At 41.7% G+C, this 20,160-nt stretch overlaps 1 protein-coding gene across 4 annotated transcripts in view; it reads left to right on the top strand.

The window, feature by feature from the left end:
- The window catches only part of Sox6 (SRY-box transcription factor 6), a 586,344-nt gene that overhangs the window by 36,404 nt on the left and 529,780 nt on the right, over nt 1-20,160 (top strand). For 2 of the 4 annotated variants that reach the window (XM_076941365.1, XM_076941359.1), the window contains exon 1: nt 19,593-20,100. The gene's annotated coding sequence lies outside the window, so the exon portion shown is untranslated. Of the gene's footprint in view, nt 1-15,394; nt 15,578-19,590; nt 20,101-20,160 lie in introns of those variants that run through there. The other 2 variants (XM_076941377.1, XM_076941314.1) reach the window with 2 other exon arrangements.

Below are 20,160 nucleotides of genomic sequence, written 5' to 3'. Positions count from 1 at the left end.
CCAAGTATCAAAATTAAAACAGGAGCAGATAAACCATCTAAACAGTCCCATAACCCCTAAAGAAATAGAAACAGTCATTAAAAGTCTTCCCACCAAAAAAAGTCCCGGACTAGATGGTTTTAGTGCAGAATTCTATCAGACCTTCCAGGAAGACCTAATACCAATTCTCTTCAAACTATTCCACAGAAAAGAAACAGAAGGAACAATACCCAATTTGTTCTATGAAGCTACAATTATGCTCATACCTAAACCTCATAAAGACCCAACAAAGAAAGAGAACTACAGACCAATCTCTCATATGAATGTTGATGCAAAAATACTCAATAAAATTCTCGAAAACCGAATCCAAGAACACATCAAAACAATCATCCATCATGATCTAGTAGGCTTTATCCCAGGAATGCAGGGATGGTTCAACATTTGGAAATTCATCAATGTAATCCACTGCATAAATAAACTCAAAGAAAAAAAAAAACACATGATCATCTCACTAGATGCTGAGAAAGCATTTGACAAAATTCAATATCCCTTCATGTTAAAGGTCTTGGAAAGATCAGGAATTCAAGGTCCATACCTAAACATCGTAAAAGCAATATACAGCAAGCCAGTAGCCAACATCAAACTAAATGGAGAGAAACTGGAAGCAATCCCACTAAGATCAGGGACTAGACATGGCTGCCCACTCTCACCCTACCTATTCAATATAGTACTGGAAGTCCTAGCCAGAGCAATTAGGCAACAAAAGGAAGTCAAAGGGATACAAATGGGAAAGGAAAAAGTCAAAATTTCACTGTTTGCAGATGATATGATAGTATACTTAAGTGACCCTAAAATTTCCACCAGAGAACTCCTAAACCTGATAAACAACTTTAGCAAAGTGGCTGGATATAAAATCAACTCAAACAAATCAGTAGCCTTCCTCTACTCAAAGGATAAACAGGCTGAGAAAGAAATTAGGGAAATGAGACCCTTCACAATAGTCACAAATAATATAAAATATCTTGGAGTGAATCTAATCAAGCAAGTAAAAAATCTGTATGACAAGAACTTCAAGTCTCTGAAGAAAGAAATAGAAGAAGATCTCAGAAGATGGGAAGATCTCCCATGCTCCTGGATTGGCAGGATTAATTTAGTAAAAATGGCCATCTTGCCAAAAGCAATCTACAGATTCAATGCAATCCCCAGCAAAGTTCCAAATCAATTCTTCATAGAGATAAAAAGAGCAATTTGCAAATGCAGTTGGAATAACAAAAAACCCAGGATATCGAGAACTATTCTCAACAATAAAAGAATTTCTGGGGGAATCACTGTCCCTGACCTCAAACTGTACTACAGGGCAATAGTGATAAAAATGGCATGGTATTGGTACAGAGACAGACAGGAAGATCAATGGAATAGAACTGAAGACCCAGAAATGAACCCACACACCTGTGATCACTTGATCTTTGACAAAGGAGCTAAAACCATCCAGTGGAAAAAGGACAGCATTTTTAGCAAATGGTGCTGGTTCAACTGGAGGTCAGCATGTAGAAGGATAAAAATCAATCCATTCTTATCTCCTTGTACAAAGCTCAAGTCCAAGTGGATAAAGGACCTTCACATAAAACCAGATACACTGAAACTAATAGAAGAGAAGGCGGGGAAGACCCTCTAATACCTAGGCACAGGGGAAAAGTTTCTAAACAGAACACCAATGGCTTATGCTCTAAGATTAAGAATTGACAAATGGGACCTCATAAAATTGCAAAGCTTCTGTAAGGCAAAGGACATTGTCAATAAGACAAAGTGGCAACCAACAGATTGGGAAAAGATCTTTACCAATCCTACATCTGATAGAGGGCTAATATCCAAGATATGCAAAGAACTAAAAAAATTAGACTCCAGACAACCAAATAACCCTATTAAAAGTGGGGTACAGAGCTAAACAAAGAATTCTCAACTGAGGAAACTTGAATGGCCGAGAAGCACCTTAAGACATGCTCAACATCCTTAGTTATCAGGGAAATGCAAATCAAAACAACCTTGAGATACCACCTCACACCAGTCAGAATGACTAAGATCAAAAACTCAGGTGATAGTGGATGCTGTTGAGGATTCGGAGAAAGAGGAACACTCCTCCATTGTTGGTGGGATTGCAAGCTGCTACAACCACTCTGGAATCAGTCTGGTGGTTCCTCAGAAAATTGGACATAGCATTACCTGAGGATCCAGCTATACCACTCCTGGGCATATACCCAGAAGATGCTCCAACATAAAACAAGGACATATGCTCCACTATGTTCATAGCAGCCTTATTTGTAATAGCCAGAAGCTGGAAAGAACCCAGATGTCCTTCAACAGAGGAATGGATACAAAAATTGTGGTACATTTACACAATGGAGTATTACTCAGCTATTAAAAATAATGAATTTGAGAAATTCTTAGATAAATGGATGGAACTAGAAATTATCATCCTGAGTGAGTTAACCCAATCACAAAAGAACACACATGGTATTTACTCACTGATAAGTGGATGCTAGCCCAAAAGCTTGAAATACCCAAGATTCAACTCACAGACCACATGAAGCTCATGAAGAAGGAAGATCAAGTGAGGATGCCTCAGTCCTACTTAGGAGGAATAACAAAAATACTCAAGGAAGCAAATATGGAAACAAAATGTGGGACAGAAACTGAAGGAGGGGCCATCTGGAGACCATTCTATCTACCTGGGTGTTCATCCTATGCACAGTCACCTAAGCTAGACACTGATGTGGATGGCTGGAAGTGCATGCTGACAAGAACCTGATATAGCTGTCTCCTTAGAGGTCTGCCAGAGACTGACACATTCATAGGACGATGCTCACAGCTAACCACTGATCTGATCAAGGGTTTCCCAATGGAGAAGTTAGAGAGAAGACTGAAGGAGCAGAAAGGGTTTGTGACCCCATGAGGAGAGCAACATTACCAACCAACCAGAGCTCCCCAGGGTCTAAACCACCAGCCTAGGACCACATAGGGAAGAACCCATGACTCCAGCTGTATATGTAGGGGAGGATGGCCTTGTCGGGCATAGGTGGGAGAGGAGATTCTTGGTCCCATGAAGGATGAACACCAAGTGTGGGGGGGAATGTGAGGGTGGGGAGGTGGGAGTGGGGGGGGTTAAGTGGGGGCACATTCTCATAGAAGCATGAGGAGGGGGGATGGGAAAGGAGGTTCCTGGGTGGTGGTGGGAAGTGGGGTAAGGGGAGAAAATTTGAAAATCTGAAATGTAAATATAATACCCAATAAAAATAAATAAATAAATAATTCTAAATTAAAAACAAAAACAAAACAACAACAAAAACAAAAAACAAAAAAAAGTGTCTGGAACTAAAGGCACCCAGAAAGAGATAATAGTAGGTTGCATAGGATCAGAAATCAGGTGTCTCAGTGTCACACTGAAGTCTAGAATACAGTAGCTAACAATCATAGAATTCTAAGGGAAGGTGATTTTCAACCTATAATTCTATACACAAGCAATCAATAAAATGTCAGAATAGATATATTTTCCAATATGCAGCAAATAAATTTTCCTTCCATTTATTATTTTTGGTAAAGAAGATATTAGAGATTGGGCTCCAGGAAAATGAATTAAGGAAAGCAAGAAAAAGGAAGACATGGAATCCAATGTAGTGGTCTAAGACAGCCACTAGTGACTGCAGTGAGGACTGAGTGGAGTAGGAGCTGAGGCAGGACACAGGGGCAGTCGCTAGTCAGGCCTCCACACGAGCCACAGCCAACAGCAAGAGTATGTACACACCAAGAGATTTCCTACAAGGAATCTCTGAGACAGAATATGTGGTGGGAGATATTTAGGTCACTGGGGCATGTTCTAAAAGGAGATTCTTTCTTTCTCTGTCACTGGCTTCTCAGAAATGAGGGAAGTGGTCTGTTCTACCACAAACTTCCGCCATAATGTGTTGCCTTGCCATGGACCCCAAACAACAGGCTGATCCAGTTATGGATGAAAACCTCTAGGACTATGAGCCCAAATTAATTTATAATCTTTATAAGCGGATTACCTTAGATTTCAAAAACTGACCATCAGTGAGACTAACAAGTCTAAGATTTGTATAGTGGGCCAGAAGTCTGGAGCATGCAGAGCTGATGCAGCCATTCCAGCCTGGAGCCTGAGAAGGGCAATTTCCCAGTCACAGTCCAAGGGCTATCTGCTGAGGGTGCTCAGCATTCTACTGATTTCTTCAGTCAACAGGATGAAGCTTATCTATCACATCCTCATAGGAATACTAAGAACAAAGTTTGACTAAATACCTGGATATGGTGATCCAAAAATTGAGACAGTTGCCTTGGTAATATGGGATATATTAACTGATATATTTGACTATTGGGAAAATAATGCTGATAGACAAAAACATATGGAGACAGTGATGATAGGTTCAAAAAAAGAAAGTAAACAAGGTTTTCAACAAGGAAAAACTAAAAAGAAAAGGTATAAATAGTAATCTGTACTTGTAGTATAGTGATTAATGCTACTGTGAACAAAATTTATTTTGTGTGATGATGAAGACACTGCCTTGGATTAGATTAACGTTATTACATTATTGTTTTTATTTTTAATTATGTGTGTGTGTGTGTGTGTGTGCATGCATATAAGTGCAGATGCCTCCAGAGGTCAGAGGTGTCAGATCCCTGGAGCTGAAGTTACAGGAGTCATGAGCTGTTTGTTACGGGTACTGAGAACTGAACCCTGGCCCTTAGCAAGAACAGTATGTATTGTTAACTGCTGCGTCATCTTTCCAGCCTCAGGTTATTACAGACTGTATGGAGAAATGAGAAGACATGAGAGGACTAAATAATCACCTGTCAAAATAGTTGTGGGTATGGACGAAAGAAATCAGCTCATGCGCCAAAGCTTACTGTACATTTAAAAGTATGGCATTTTAAGATGTGGAGCTAAATAAAAGAAAGCCAGAGAATTTGACTGTGATTGCCTGGAATCACATACCTGGGAAGGAGAAGGGTATGGCAGGAGCCTAGTATCGTAAGTTTTTTAGTGTGATATTAGCTTTTATCATTCTCAAGCATTACATTATAAAAATCAATTATAAAAATTGAATAAAAAGCGAAGTTCTTTACAAGTTGGCCCGGCAACGCCCTTCTCATTGATTTTTTTTTTTTTTTTTTTTGTAACTAAGTAAAAATGTGTGTATTTGAAAGATAAAAGAAATCAGGACTTGGCAGAAAAATAGTCATACCAGATACATTTGGATTATGAACACAAGAAAATTTAAGGTTCCTGACTCCTTTCTGATTGAACTTAATGGAGTCTTGTGCAGACATTTGTGGGATGCCTGCTATGCAGAGATGATTTTGTTTTCTCAACAGTAAGTGAAGAAGTGGTGCTTAGCGGCCTGGAGAGATGGCTCAGAGGTTAAGAGTATTGAACTGCTCTTCTAGAGGGTCCAGGTTCAATTCCCAGCATCCGCATGGTGGCTAGCTGCCATCTATGAGGTGATCCAATGCACTCTTTTGGCCTCCACAGCTACTGCATATATGTGGTATACAGATATACACATGGGGGAAAATAGCCATAAATGTAAAATAAAAATATTTCTTTAAAAAAAAAAAAAAAAGAAGTGGTACTTAGGAAGTAGGGATGAAGTAAATGGAGAGTTGTGAGTGCATGTACTCCCAGACAGTCAGTGGGAGAGTTGTCAGTGAGTGTACTCCCAGACAGTCAGTGGGAGAGTTGTCAGTGAGTGTACTCCCAGACAGTCAGTGGGAGAGTTGTCAGTGCATGTACTCCCAGACAGTCAATAGGGAAATCCTGCAGTTGAATGACCTTTGTAAGATATTTGAAAAGTTTGCTGATATATTGGCATCTTGCCACCACAGTGTCATCCAGTACTCTAGCTCATCTTTATGGATACCCACACATGCTCAACAAAGATGCTATAATATTCCCACTTCTGGGTAGACTCTGTTTCTTGTGACAGTTGAATGACCATTTCTTTCCTTGGATCTGATGTAGCATCCAGTCATTGCAAAAAGGATTGCATTCATTTTTGAGGGTTGTCTGCTCTATGCCAGTGGGATCCAGGCACCATGATTCTTTTTCTTAATTCTTCTTGGATCTTAGCAACCATATTTCACTATCTAGATATGGCCTGATATTCTTAGTCCTCCTAAGTACATCACAAAATAATTTGCAGTATGACTTGAGCACTTCAGTGGGAAATGCAATAGAATATCAGCTACTGAATTTGCAACTCTGCTTATGTAGTAGTGCAGATGTCTTCCATGTAAGGAATTACATCCAGATAAAATCATGACAAGTTGAAAACATAATTAGTTACAGGCTGAAAGTATCATTCGTTAAAAATGCATGTAACACACTCAACCTACCAGCCATTTTGACTTAGCAATCCAGCGCTTGTTGGTCTCCTACTTGTGTCCTTCATGTTCATGTGGCTCACTGGAAGTTCCTTGTGGCTGCCTAGCATCTCATTAGAGGGTCTTCGTGATCTCCAGGAAAAGATGAATATTCCTGCCAGGATTTCTATTCACTATGTATTACTTTTGTACCATTTGCAAAGTCGAAGAATTATAAGTTAGACCATCATAAGTTGGAGTTCACTCATAATTACAGACCAAAAGAAGTCTGCTCAGTATGTTCATAAATATTAGTCATCTCAGTAGAAAACATTTATATTTTGATGGTTTTTCAGATGTAAGGATGAAAATGAAATCAGGATGCAAAAGTTCACATTTTATGTGCTCATATTTGTCATAGAATAAAAGAATAGTACTCCTAATAGCTGTTGGAGAAGAATCCATGCAATAATAGGAAACAGATTAAACATAAGAACAAGTTAATATGACACGACCCAACGTTATCAAAGAGCCTCTTAAATGGAAACTACCTCCATCCTATTGGCCTGTGGGAGAGTTGTCAGTGCATGTACTCCCAGTCAGTCAGTGGGAGAGTTGTCAGTGCATGTATTCCCAGACAGTCAATAGCGAAATCCTGCAGTTGAATGACCTTTGTAAGATAGGTCTGTGAGGCATTTTCTTTTTTTTTTCTTTTTCTTATTGGTTATTTTATTTATTTTATTTATTTACATTTCAAATGTTGTCCTCATTCTCAGTCCCATCCCTCCTCTCCTTTGCCAAGCCTGGTATAGTTGTCATCTGAGAGGCTCTGCCAGCACCTGACTAATACAGAGGCATTTTCTTGAGTGCTGATTGATGTAGGAGGGCAGAGCCCATTGTTAGAGGAGCCATCATTGGACAGGTGGTTCTAAGCTGAGTGTAAAAGAGAGCAGAGAACGAGAACACATGCCAGCCTTCACTGTGTGCAATGAGGACTTGTGACCTGGGAATAGAAGGTAGAGAAACCCTTTCCTCCCTAAACGGTGTTCATCACGGCAAGGAAAGCAAACTAGAGCATTCTGGTAAACATACAATGTAAAAGTGTTTCCAGTGCTGATGTAGAGAGTGGGTTTCATTTCCTGTCACTTTGGAAGCTCTTCTGACTTTTTTGGATTTTGTTTTTAAAATTCATATAGGTAATTCATCCTTACAATAAAATGCCAGTGATACTTGAGAGGCCAAGTCCGGATGACTGAAAGCTCAAGGCAAGCCTGGACTGGATTACATACTGAATTCCATCCAGGACATCCTGAAATACAGTAGGGCTTTGGAGAGAGAGGGGTGTGGGTATCAGTGATAAAAGTAAATCCTTTATTAACCTTGCAAAATACTTCTTGAACATTAGCAGATAAAATATTACCCTAAATAGCTATTTGAAAATGAGAATGAGAGTAAAAACTTTGAAATTCCATCAGTAACATTTAGACTATTTGAAAGTTTTATTTTAAAAATAAACTCAAGCAGTTTTACAAACTTCTCCATGTTGTATATTAAATATTATATGAGGGTATGGCCATAGAGAGACTGTAGGAGATTTCAGTGATCTTTTAGCTAATAAAATAATACCAAGGGCTAAAATATTGTTGGCTCAAAAGAGTTTCCTTTTCCGTTGTGGTTAAGTATCATGCTCTTAGCACACATTGCAATGCTCATGTAATGTTCAACTTACATTTCAAAACACCCTTTTTTAATTGAATGAAGTATATGAAATGTATTACTATAATTTGAGAGCTAATTGAAAGTTCACGTGGAAATATATTTAATTTCAACAATAATATTCACAAGAATAAATACCTACTAACTAGTGAATGTTTACTAAGTAGTAGGGACAAAAATTATCTGTCACATTTTTTCATATAAATAAAAGTTTAATTGTAATACTATGTATGTATTTTAGTGTATTCAAAGGTTTTCCTAATTAGATATTTATGCTCGGTTTATGTTCATCAAGGTAATGGTCCAAGTTGCGTTTCTTGCTTCCTTTTTCTCTTCACTGTGCTTTAAAAATATCTTTTCCATTTTAACAAATATGAAAAGCATCAAAGGTCACTTTAGAGAATAACCGTGTGGGCAACAGCAATGTCATACTTGTGGGCTCCATGGAGTTCTATTCACTCCCTCCAGAGTGACCTCATGGACAGAGTCCCTCATGGACATAGACCTGATTAGGCTTTATTTGCTGTCTGTAGTGGATACCACACACACAGTCACTAAGGTGTAGACAGGAGATAAATGCTGCAAGAAGAAGGCTCATGACAAATGCATATTTAAAAATTTAAACATTAAAAATATCTAGCACATACTTGGTTCAATTGATAATAATACCAAAACTATCCAGACTCTGAGCATCAGCAAATTTTGAAGTTTATTTCTGGTAATAAAGGCCCAAGGTTATCACAAATAACTTTAAAAAAAATATTCACTTGTAACTTTCCCATGTCACGCCCTGTTACTGTTTTCAAGGTCACATGGTTTTCAGCTTCCTTGTGTTTTCTTACAATGGTGCTGCAGTTGCTAATGTGGTCTCTTAGTTCTGTATGCTGAACACCTGGCTTACTAGGATGAACACTTTGACGACTGTGAGTAACACTTGGTGAGACAGACTGTGTGCAGCACAGACGGTGTGCTGCAGCTAACGTGCCATGGAGCCCTTGCCATTATGAATGTGCATTATAACGACATTGTACAAAGTCCTGGTATGCAAATGTGTGGCATTCAGAGAAGTGAAATAATTCTGTGTTATTATTATTGTAAATTATATCTGAAGAGTTTTTGAGGACTTTACGATGGCAGTTTCTATAGTCACAGTCACACAGTGTGTGTAGCACAAAGTGTTTTTCTTTTTCTATTAACAATAAGCGAGCCAATGAAAACGATTTTTAAATACATACCCAGCAAGCAGTTATCTGTCTTTTCATTCTTACTACCCACAAACCATCCTTTATCGTCTCTTAAGACAGCATAGGAAAAAGCTTTGTAAACATCTGCTTTTCATTGTTAATTGTCAGGAAAACTGGCATTTAAAAGAGCTGGAATCCTCTTAATCCTATCAAGAAGGCTATGTTATATATGTTCCTATTTCCCTTTCAGGTTATTTCTCAGACTGTAAAAACATGCTATTCTCCATACGCTTCTCAAAAATCACTTGTAGAAGTGCAACATTTTCATTGATGTTTTCATGAAATTTCTTTCTGCAATTAGTTGAAATATCACTAACAAAGGCTAAATTACATTCTAAATATGCAATATAAATACAGAGTTTGAGTATATAATATATATTTAAATTTTTCATGGGTATATTCCATACTGAAGTGTTCAATGATAGAAAATATAAGGAAAAGATATTTGATAGCCAAAAGACAGATTAATTTAGGACATCAAATCTTCTGTCTTTAGGAAATATGCTTAATTTTCATAGGCCTTTTCTGTTCCAATAATTGAGCCATTAATGTCAACAGAGAATCCTTGGCAGTGATATACTATGAAGGCATTTGCAGTAATGCAGTGGCACTTCTTTCTAAATCAGAGGCTCCATTGAAGTAATCAATAAAAATATTAAAATTCTGTTCTAGTTGTTCTGAATTTATAATGTAAAAGCAACTGCACCCATCTCTCAAGAACAAAAAGAGCATCCATAATTTAATAATTAAGTAACACATAATAACCAATAATTTTTGTTACCTATAAATAGGCCTGTGTAACAAGAGTAAGGAATACTAAGAGAAGTAGCTAATTGTTAATAAAAACTTTTTTCAGAATGTGATCATTTAAAGCATTTTATAACCTTTATTAAATTGCCATCTTACTAGGCAATTAGAATGTATTGTCATTTTTCTTTCCTAAAAAACTTGCCCTTTACCATTCTCTAAGCCGGTACCGGTTGGACTCTTACTGCATTTCTTCTGCTTTCTAAACTTGTATTGGAGTGATGTAGAACTAGGCCTTATCACTGCATAGAAAATTAATTTAAATGACATATTGTTGCAGTTTCTATGACAACCATATCATGATGCTCATGTTCTTAAAAATTTATAAACTATAATCTGAAGTATGCTAATTCTAGTGAGTGTAGGCAACAGTTATTTGCTTAATATTCATTTTAGTACTGAGCTTCATCAACTTTGAAAGTCAGATGGGTAACATGCTGCCTACAATCCAAAGAGGTTTTCTATGAACTCTTGGGTTTCTGTAGTTTCCCCAGAAGCCTACAGTTACAGTACTTTTAAGCAGGTCTAAGAGAGCCTTTCATTCCCTGTTTTCTTGAAGAGATAGGAATGAATATGGGGTGAGCACGTGCTGCAGGCTTTCAGCATGGCTGTTCTTCTCTCCACCCTACTGGAAAGACAATACATTCAAACTAATGTAAAAAATCTAATAAAAACTAAAAATTCAATACTGTCCAGTGAGCTGCTTAAGCAGTGTGACTATTGAAAGCATAGCCTTGGGAGCACTGGCTTATCCCTTCAACCTTTGTTGTTTGAGTTCAAGAAGCTCACATGTCTATTATATAATATATGGTTATCATATGCGATAATGACATGTATCATCAGTTTAAGGATATTTGCCTAGCACTGATATTAAACATTTTGATTTGAAATACAGTTTGAATATTTTTCAGGATTGATTTAGAAATAAAGTATGCTATTTAGTCTATGGCTATAATTGTTAAAGATTCTTTTAGATATATCACTTGATAAATTAGAAACATATAATTTTAAAATTTGTATTTTAGAAATGTAATTTGTATGTTGATAAAATAAGTAAGATAATTTAATTTAAATAGTACATACTAAAATAAGATAATTTAATATCAGATGGAATTATCAAACACCAAACACAATATTTTTGCTGACATATCTTATAAAAGTCATTTTTAATTAGTGTTCATTGAATTATAAAAAATGCAAACATAAATCCTTGGTTAACAGGCTTTTAATTATTTGTTTTTCACATGTTAGGCTCTCAGCGAATGCAACAGAAATTCTATACTTAGACATCTTAAAAAGCAATCCGTGGTTTCAAAAGAAAGATTGTTAAGTACTAAGTTTTAAAATTATAGGACACCAAATTCAGCTTTAAAAACACAATGCATAAAAACAAAATTCCTAATCAAAGTTCTGAAGAAGGGTAATGTCAGTAAACTGCTTTGCTGGCAGCTACTGGTGGGCGAGCGGACCCTTGTCTGTCTTTTATGAGACAGTTACAATAGGTGTCATATTGATTTGCCCACTGTTTCCTGTGTCACTTGAGTGTATACTGAATGGAATGACAGTCATCTTAGCAAGTGGTAAGCTTCAGGTCTGGAAGGAGGCAGGGATCTCTATAGTCAGCCAGCAGCACCTATGAGGCAGTGCTAACATTTTTTTCACTTGATGGTGAAAAGGTAACAGTATCATACTCATTGTGAGGGGTACTGGGAGTTTTAGTGTGGGAAATTTACTGCTGTGTTTGGAATATAACTTTTCATTGTATCTCCCCCCACCAGGTGTGTGTTAAATGTGTTAATTGTCCAGATTACTTTTATTTTGGTTAAAAAAACCCATATTCCATGGGGGATTTTCAAAGAAACATTTGGGTGTGTGATAAGCCCTTCTATTTCAGTGGCAGTAGCTTCACTGGCATCCAGCTGTGATCCTGATGTGTTCTTTCATGGAGCATTTTAAAAGGTTAACTTGATGTTTTTAAAGTATAGCTGATTTATATGGGTTTTGGAGTGGTAGTAGAGGGTTACAATGGTTTCCTACCATATCCTTTATTTATGATGGTGTAATTTCATTACATTTCCCCATTTGTATTCTATTTATAGTAATATAAAGTATGCCTGTCGAATAATATCAGCTTGTATTTGCAAGATTTTTGTTTAAAAATTATGAAATTGGTCTCTGACTGCACATTCAATGTTTTCCAGTTTCTTTGATATTTCTACCTAAGCTTGGTCTCTGCCAGTTATGTTGGCTCCAGTGTATGCCCGTCTCATTTAAGATAAAATGAATGGCCAGTATTACGTATAGCAAAGCCAAGCTTCCTTTGAGTTAAGGCTCTGGGGCATTGTACAAGTCTAATGTTCTTCCATGAAGTTGGCCCACCCCACTGTGACTAAGAAATGAGATGATTTGAGGGCTATTACATACTTACGATTTTCATAGTGGATTAGAATAACATTACTTAGCACAGGTGTTTCTATAATTGGGATTCCCTGGGAAAATTCAGTACTGTATTCAATAACACTCAGCTTTCCACATGAGTGAAGGCACTGTTGATTTGCTGGGCTGTGGTGTGGATCAGGAGAGGGGTCTGGCTTAGAGGCTTGTTGCTTCTCCTTTCAGAGAAACGTTTCCTGTTGGCCGTTAGCATCAGATTGCTGTGGACCTATTTACACATTTTCTTTCATTTATTTATTGCTGGCCAAATACTGGAGGCCACAGCTGGTGTCAGCCAGTCCTGGTTTAAGCTTTCATATAACTCAAAATAGTTCCCAAGTGTTCTTTTTCTTAAACAATTATTCTTTTGTAAAACATCATATTTAAATAACATTTATGTACCCAAGCAGCAGTGAAAAATCTCAAAAGTGTTCTCAGGGCAATTCTCTGAGGAGTACCTTGGGGATGGCCTTGTAAGATGCCTGGAAGGCAGTTGTCCAGGAATAACAAAGAACAACTGCAGTAGGTTGTTGCAAGATTCAGCAAGAGGGCTCTTTAAAGCATGAAATCCAAGTATAGCATAAATCCAAACAGCCAGTATGCCTGCAAAGCAGTGTGTGAAAATGGGCTTCAGAAGATAGAAGCAGGTGATACAATTACTAGCACATTACTGTTTTACCAAACCTATTCTTAAGGCGCCCAGAAGCCCCGAGTTTTTGGGACATGGGACACCTGAAATCCAGCTTTTGCAGCAAATAGCTATGATGTCTCAACGTTCCTCTCCTGTTCTCAATTCTCATCTTGAGACCTCTGCTTATGACCTTGGGGCTGCTTGCATCTCTAAGTACCTTTGTCTCCCATTGAAGAGCAAGCAAAGGAACCCAAAGAGAGGCCGAGTCCGCCCTGAGCCATGTCTTCCGTCTAGGCCAAGGCTGTGTCCAAGGCTGTGGCTTTCTCAAGCTAGCTACCCATCCTCTGCCTGGGTAGCTGGTGCTAAAAGTCCCTGTCTCGGATCCGTTCTCTAACCCCAGGTTTGCAGTCTAGTGAGAGAATGCACGGGGTATTGGCACTAGCTACTTTGCAGGTGTTGCTCTGCCATTTCCTGACCCGGGTTCCCAGCAGTACGGCTTCCCGGACTCCTCTGCTCCAGGGGGGGACCTTCGCGTGCTTTTCTTTTAAACTGTCCCGGAGGTCGTCCTGGCTGCCAGCTCCATCTGCATGATGGGTCTTGGTGGCTCTGAGCCCAGCGCACTCTTGCGCTCCACCTCAAGGTGGCGACCGAGGTACGTAAACAAAGGCTACATTGGCGGTTGGCACCCGTGGGCTCATCCACGAATCCTAGTTTCCCAGCTGCTCCTCAGAGAGCTGAATTGACTGTTAAAGGGGCCCTTATAGATGGGTCGCTGGGCCGTAATGCCAGCTATGCGTTCGTGCGTGACTGAGTGACTGAGTGACTCTGTGTGTGTGTGTGTGTGTGTGTGTGTGTGTGTGTGTGTGTGTGTGTATGCGCGCGTGTTGGGTGCGCTTGTGTTTTGGCCGAAGCAGGCAGAAGCGCTTCTAGGATGGAAACTCTAGCCCCAACCCGTTTGGGACGCTGGAGCTTTCCTGGCATCACCTGCGCCTGCAGGCCCTGGCACACGAATGGCCGGGGCTCCCGCCTACTGTGTGGCCCGAGTACCCTGGGTCTGTGAGCAATTGGCAGGACAGAGGATTTAGTTGCTGTGGCAAACAGCAGGTTTGCAGATCTCTGTTCAGTGACACCTAGGATTTATGAGTGGCTCTGGGAAATACAGCTCTTCGCTGCGTTGGAGTCCTCTAGGGTGCGCGCAGGCCGACCCTAGGGGTAGGGGTAGTTGTGGGTGGGGAAGAGAGACACGGACAGTGAAAGAATAAGCATGCGACAGTCATACAGTCTTACCTCTAGGACGAAGGACACGGTTCCTAGAACTGCGATTTGCTTGGCCAGTGTGCAGCCCAGCTGTTTCTCCCGTAGGCGCTTCCCGCCTAACACCGCCTTCTGACTAACTTGGATAGGGCTTGAGCTGCCCCCTCCTTTTTTCCTCCCCTTCTTTTTCTTTCCAGACATCGCTTTAACTCAACCCAAGGCATATCCAGAAGTCAGTTCCGTATAGAGCTTCCATTCAGTCGTGTGTAGGGGGTGTGTGTGTGGGGGATCCGGTATACAGTCTCTCGTAGGCAGATGGAAGAACTAGATGGTTACAGGACTTTGGAGGGGTGCGTAGGAATGGCACGGGGTGTTGGTGGCAGCGAAAGACGGTTTCATTTGGGTCTTCGCACTGCCGCAGGTAAGGCTCTCAGATTACAGCTGCCCTCCAGTAGAGTCACAGTGGGGGGCAAGCGGAGGGCGCTCTGCTGTTGAGAGGGAAGTGGAGGGGGGTGGAGGGGGAGAAATGGGCTCTGGACAGGCTCCACCGGCACGTATTGTCTTGCTTGGTGTCTGTGCCAGCGCTCAGCTGATGTCTTTGGGAGCTTTTGATCAAGGTAGACCCTCCAATACCCTCCCCCACTCTCTAGACCGTGTTTCAAAAGACGCGAATAGCTCTAAAATAAGTTTACATTTTTTTGTCTTACTTTCCGTTCGAGACGTAAAAAGGATTAAATAAATGAAACTTTATTTGACTGTGGAGTTTATCCAGAGTCTCAGCGACATCTCTGGTCTTTGGCCTTATTCTAATTCTATGGTAGTAATTACCCTTCGTTTCTTTAAGTGCGATAGATTTATTGCCTTAGAGACTATGCACAGTTTGATTGAATTATTCATTTTTTTCTTTGGTGTAGACTGCATCTGGGGACTCTGATGTGACGTGTAGATTTTTTTTCAGGAACAAAGGGAATGTGGAAATGAAAGAGAGAGGGAGAGAGAGGCTGGCAGATGTAATGAGACGCGGTGAAGGTGTACGCAGACGGGCACTCCCACGCCTCCTCCCTTCGGCTCTCACTGCAGCCCTGGGTAACTCGCAGGCTAACACAAACAGCTTTTCTCCCGCAGCCTGCCCTCTGTCACTGTAAGTACATCACCCTTCTCTTATCAGCATGCAGATTCCAGCCACGCACTCCCTCGCCTTGGCTTTGCACCTTTGACAGCAAACGCACATTGGGAAATTAACTTTCCTAAGCTAGGAAAGGCATGTCTATAAAACTTACTTTTTATTTATCTTTATTGTTCTTTGAAAACAGAAGTTCATGCATTTTTACCACTTTCCCTACCTTCTTTGTGATGGTGCTCTGTTGCTCCTGTCACCGTGGCTGTGCTTTTCTCAACTGGATGACTCTCAGATTCAAATGAAATTTAATGTTATTCCCCATCCGTTTAAAGTCCAGGCGAAGTGCCTTGTCCTTCTGCGAAATGACATCTTAAAGGACGAAGAATATTATTTACGGTTTGCTTTTGTTGCTGAAACAGGAGTTCCAACCTCTTTGAGGCACTGTCTGTCCCAAGGGCACTGTTATTTGGGAGTTGATATTATCTGCTTCTCCCAAACTTAAACAAAGTGCCGCGGGCTTCTGGAGCATTCAGTTGTTTGTCATCCAGGGTTAAGGAGACCAATGGCGAAAACTTTTCTCCACGCTGTAATTAAAGTTTTTCAACTTCTTCCCTTTTGCCTTTTACATTCTTTCACATACTCTTCTTCGTTTTGTTAAAAGTTCTCCTTAGTGTTTTGGAGTGTATGGCATATTTGTCCTGTTTACACAGTAGCTATGAAGCCCTTCCTGCGAGAAGTTGACCACCTTAAGATGAAGTCATGTAGGTCTGAATGATCCGCCTGGTTGCTGTAAGAGAGCCTTTCAAAGGGAGAAGTCGAGGTTTTAACGGCTCTTTCTTTCTTTCTTTCTTTCTTTCTTTCTTTCTTTCTTTCTTTCTTTCTTTCTTTCTTTTTTGCGTGGGTGTTTTAAATATTAACTTTTGAAGCAGGATTAATTGCGTTGCCCTTCCCAAGTTCAGGGAGAACCTCTCTCCAGGAACCATGCGCGCCTTTCCTCTGCCAGTTCGTGCCTCTTCTCTGGAGGTGCGAGGCCAAACTTAGCAAAGCCGAGTTGCCTTTGGTTGGTCGAGGTGCAAAGGGACACAAACACAGCGGGAGCCCAGGCAGCAACCGCAGCAGGCAGGTAAGTCAGCCCCACCCGTTGGCCTCCTCTTCCCTTCTCAGTCCTGGCATTTCAAATCCTGGGTTCGTGTCGAGCTGGCTCCGGACCCCAGGAGAAGTTGAGCTTGTGTGTTCCAGGGTTGGGATGCGGTTGCCGGCACCTTCGTAGACTTCTTGGAACCCGCAGGCGCTGCGGATCAGGTGGAAAGCCCACCACATCAGCGGATGCCTGGCTCTCTGCCTCACCCACTTGCTAGTACAGCTGGTGCTCAAGGCTTTGGAGGAAACCCGTAGCAAGCACACACCCCTACTTCCCGGGCCACATGTCACCCAGTGCAATCCGGATTGTGACGCCCAGACCCCAAACTTTAGTTTCCTTCCTTTGGGACACAATATTGTCACCTGCTCTGGGTTGTTTGCCCTTCAGCCATCTACTTTGGTACTAGTTTATGACTTGAAATCTAAAGAGATCTCTTGAGCTCCTTTTCAGAAGGTACTAGGGCCTTGGATCACAGAAATCTTGGTAACATTTTTTTTTTTCCTTCTTGCCTCCCGCCAGCCCAGCGGCCTGCTTTCTGGTCGGCTGGGTCTGCTTCCCAGATCCCGGAGTACTCTGTGTGGGATCTGGGAAGACCGATGTGCTGATGTTGGGAAAGCCAAACCTGCCTCAGCAGTTAGGAGGAACCGAGTGGCTCCCATGTTTGCTTATGCAATGGCTTATCAGTTTGAATGGCTCTTCCCTGCGAATTGGTCTTTGACACTTGGCGCTTCTTCTCTTTGCAGGCTTTTAGGGCAGGTCATTTGGTTTGACCTGTAGGATTTGGACAGGGTTTCTGGCACCCGAGTTTGAATTCTAAGGAAGGCAGCTGAGGCTGCGAAGAGTTCAAGGCTCAGGAATTCAGAGCTGGGCCAGGTGGAGTCTCGTTCAGACACAAAGCTTTCTCAGACGGAAGTGCAGATTTGGGCTTTCCCTTTGGATGTTAGGTCTAAGGACAGTCCAACTAAATACAAATCTGGCCTGCTAGGTGCTGGAGATTACCCCTCAGGGGTCTCTAGTTCCACTACCTGGAGGCAGTTGTGAGCAATGGAAATCTCAAAATTTCTTACCCAGGACTACTTTCCTCTCAACCAGTCTTCATCAAGCCATTTTAATACACAGCCTCTAAACTCTAAACCCTCAAGCTCGGTTTCCCATGGAACAGAAACAGCCAGTCTCTGCCTTCTTCCAGGCTCACCCTAGGTGTGCTGTCTACCTCCATCAACCTCTTTCTTGTCTGGAGTTCATATGAAAGCTAATTAACATGAAGTATGCATTAGAAGCCAGTTTCTTCTATTGCCTGGTTAACAAAGATGGGACTTTGTCTGTTTTATTCTTGCCTCTATCTATGGGAGGTCTTCCTCTTGTTGGTCATCCTTCCTGACCCTTCTCCTGTTTACTTCAGTGTCTTTCCTTAGAAGGTGTCTCAAAGGAGCTCTTTTTTTTTTTGGTCAGTTTCTACAAAGTAGACACCTTTAAAGTCTCTGCAGGTTATGTTGATTAACTAGAACCCTGCTCCTAGCTTTGTTTCTGATGTAGGTCTCCACTGACCTCAGGTTTGTTTTTTTTTTTTTTTTCCCCTGGGCCTTGCTCAAGGCAAGCCCACCTCACCTTTTTTTGCACACTGTCCCTTGCCAGCAACCCGATGAGGCTACAGATAGTTTTCTTTCTTACCTCTTTCTTTTTTCTCATCTACCAACAACATCAATGTTCCCTCCATTTCTGGTGTTCCAGTTGTCTCTGCCTTGAGGTAAAGTTCTAGGCCTGTACTCATTTAGGCATTCTGCATCCATCACACCACTAGTGCACCCTACACATGGCTCAAAGGGGGAAGGGCTTTTATTGGGGCAGTGCTTTTTTATTAAATAATTGTTTATATCTGGATATGCAATTTTATGTGCTTTTCTGGTCGACTTGAAACTTTTCAGTGTTTCCAGGCTCCAGCTCAGCCATCTGAGATTGTTCCTTCCAGTGTGTCTTTGCAAGGCTGAGTTAATACACACGTGTCACCTACTCAGTTCCACAAAATAGACATACAGCCATCTTATTTCTTGTTGTACAGGTCTGAAGCTGTCTGTGGCGTTTGCACATATCTTTTTGTAGAAATTTTATTCTGTGAACTCTATCATAAGTCATGTGGCCTCCAGAACAAGGATACCCACAAAGTTAGGAGTTTGTTAGGCCTATTTCTTTTTCTTTCAGTTTCTCCTATATTGTTTAAGATTTCTTCCCCATTCACTGAGGTTCTAGCATTGATGGTTTTATGATCTCTGTTTCCTGCATATTTTTCTCTCCACTCTGCTGAGTACTCTTTCTCATCTGCACTACTTGCCCCCAAAGCCACTTTTCTCCTCCCTGGTCCACGTCATTCCCGTCCTTCTCCTTCTCCTTCAGTATATCCCTCACTCACTATGACCTCCTAGTTCAGTGTCAGTATTTTTTAACCTTCAGACCGTGCCACCTCCAGTCACTTAACTTTTCGGAAGCTCAAAGGGCCATCCCTACTTTTCTCCCGTGACGTTCTCTCTTCACCTTTGCTCCTCTTTCTCAGAGCTGCCTACCTCTCTCCCACTTCAGTTTACCTTTTTCTTGGTTCCTTCTCCAGCAGTCCCAACCCCTAGCAATGCTCCCTCGGTCCTTTATTTTCAGCCTGCTTCGACCCCACCTAGTTCTTGTTCCTTGTCCCCTCTTGCCCGGAATCGCCCTCCTCTTCATTCCCTTGTAGCCGTTGCTTCACTCTCTGCGTCCCGGGCGCGTTCTCTAATTCCAGTCTCTGCTCTAGCGGATCTCTCTGCCCTCCTCTCTCAGAGGCTTGCTCTTGCCTCTGCCTCCTGCTCTCCCCTCCCTTCTTCCCCAGCCCTTCCCCCTCCCTCCCAGCCGCCCCGCCTGGCTTGCTGCCTCCTTGCCTCTTGTCTCATCTTGCCTGTGTTGTCTGGGAGGGGAGCCCTGCCTCCTCTCCCTCGCTCAGATCAATGCCCTGGCCACTCACTTTCTGATGTTGCACGACGGGAAATGCTTTGAATACTTACGACATGGCCGCTCACACTGATTGCCAAGATTGACAGCACTAACCATCGCCTTCACTTGTTTCAAGGGGGGAAGCCCCCTGTCACCCGGCTCCGCGTGCACCTACTGGCACCCCGGCAGCAAACTTGTGCGCTCAGCGCTCCCCCCAGGGCCCGGGACAGGACACCCCCGCAGACTTGAATTAACGGGCGGCGGGCCGGGGCCGCAGCACTGGGGACCTGCTCCCTTGCTCCCCAGGCTCAACTAATTGACCTAGCACCGACTCCCTTTCTTTAATTTTTAAAATTTGTATCTTTCCCTTTTTCTTTAATGCCTTTTACTCCCGCGGCGCAGCGCACAAGGAGCCCTCCCGTGAGGTACCATCCTGGAGCCCGCCCAGGTAACCGGGACGGAGCGAGCGACTTAAGAGAGCGAGGGAGGCTGAGTGAGAGAACAGCAG

This window comes from Arvicanthis niloticus, chromosome 1 (genome assembly GCF_011762505.2).
Source record: "Arvicanthis niloticus isolate mArvNil1 chromosome 1, mArvNil1.pat.X, whole genome shotgun sequence".
NCBI classification, from domain to species: Eukaryota; Metazoa; Chordata; class Mammalia; order Rodentia; family Muridae; genus Arvicanthis; species Arvicanthis niloticus.
This window is presented reverse-complemented; position numbering and strand designations above follow the sequence as displayed.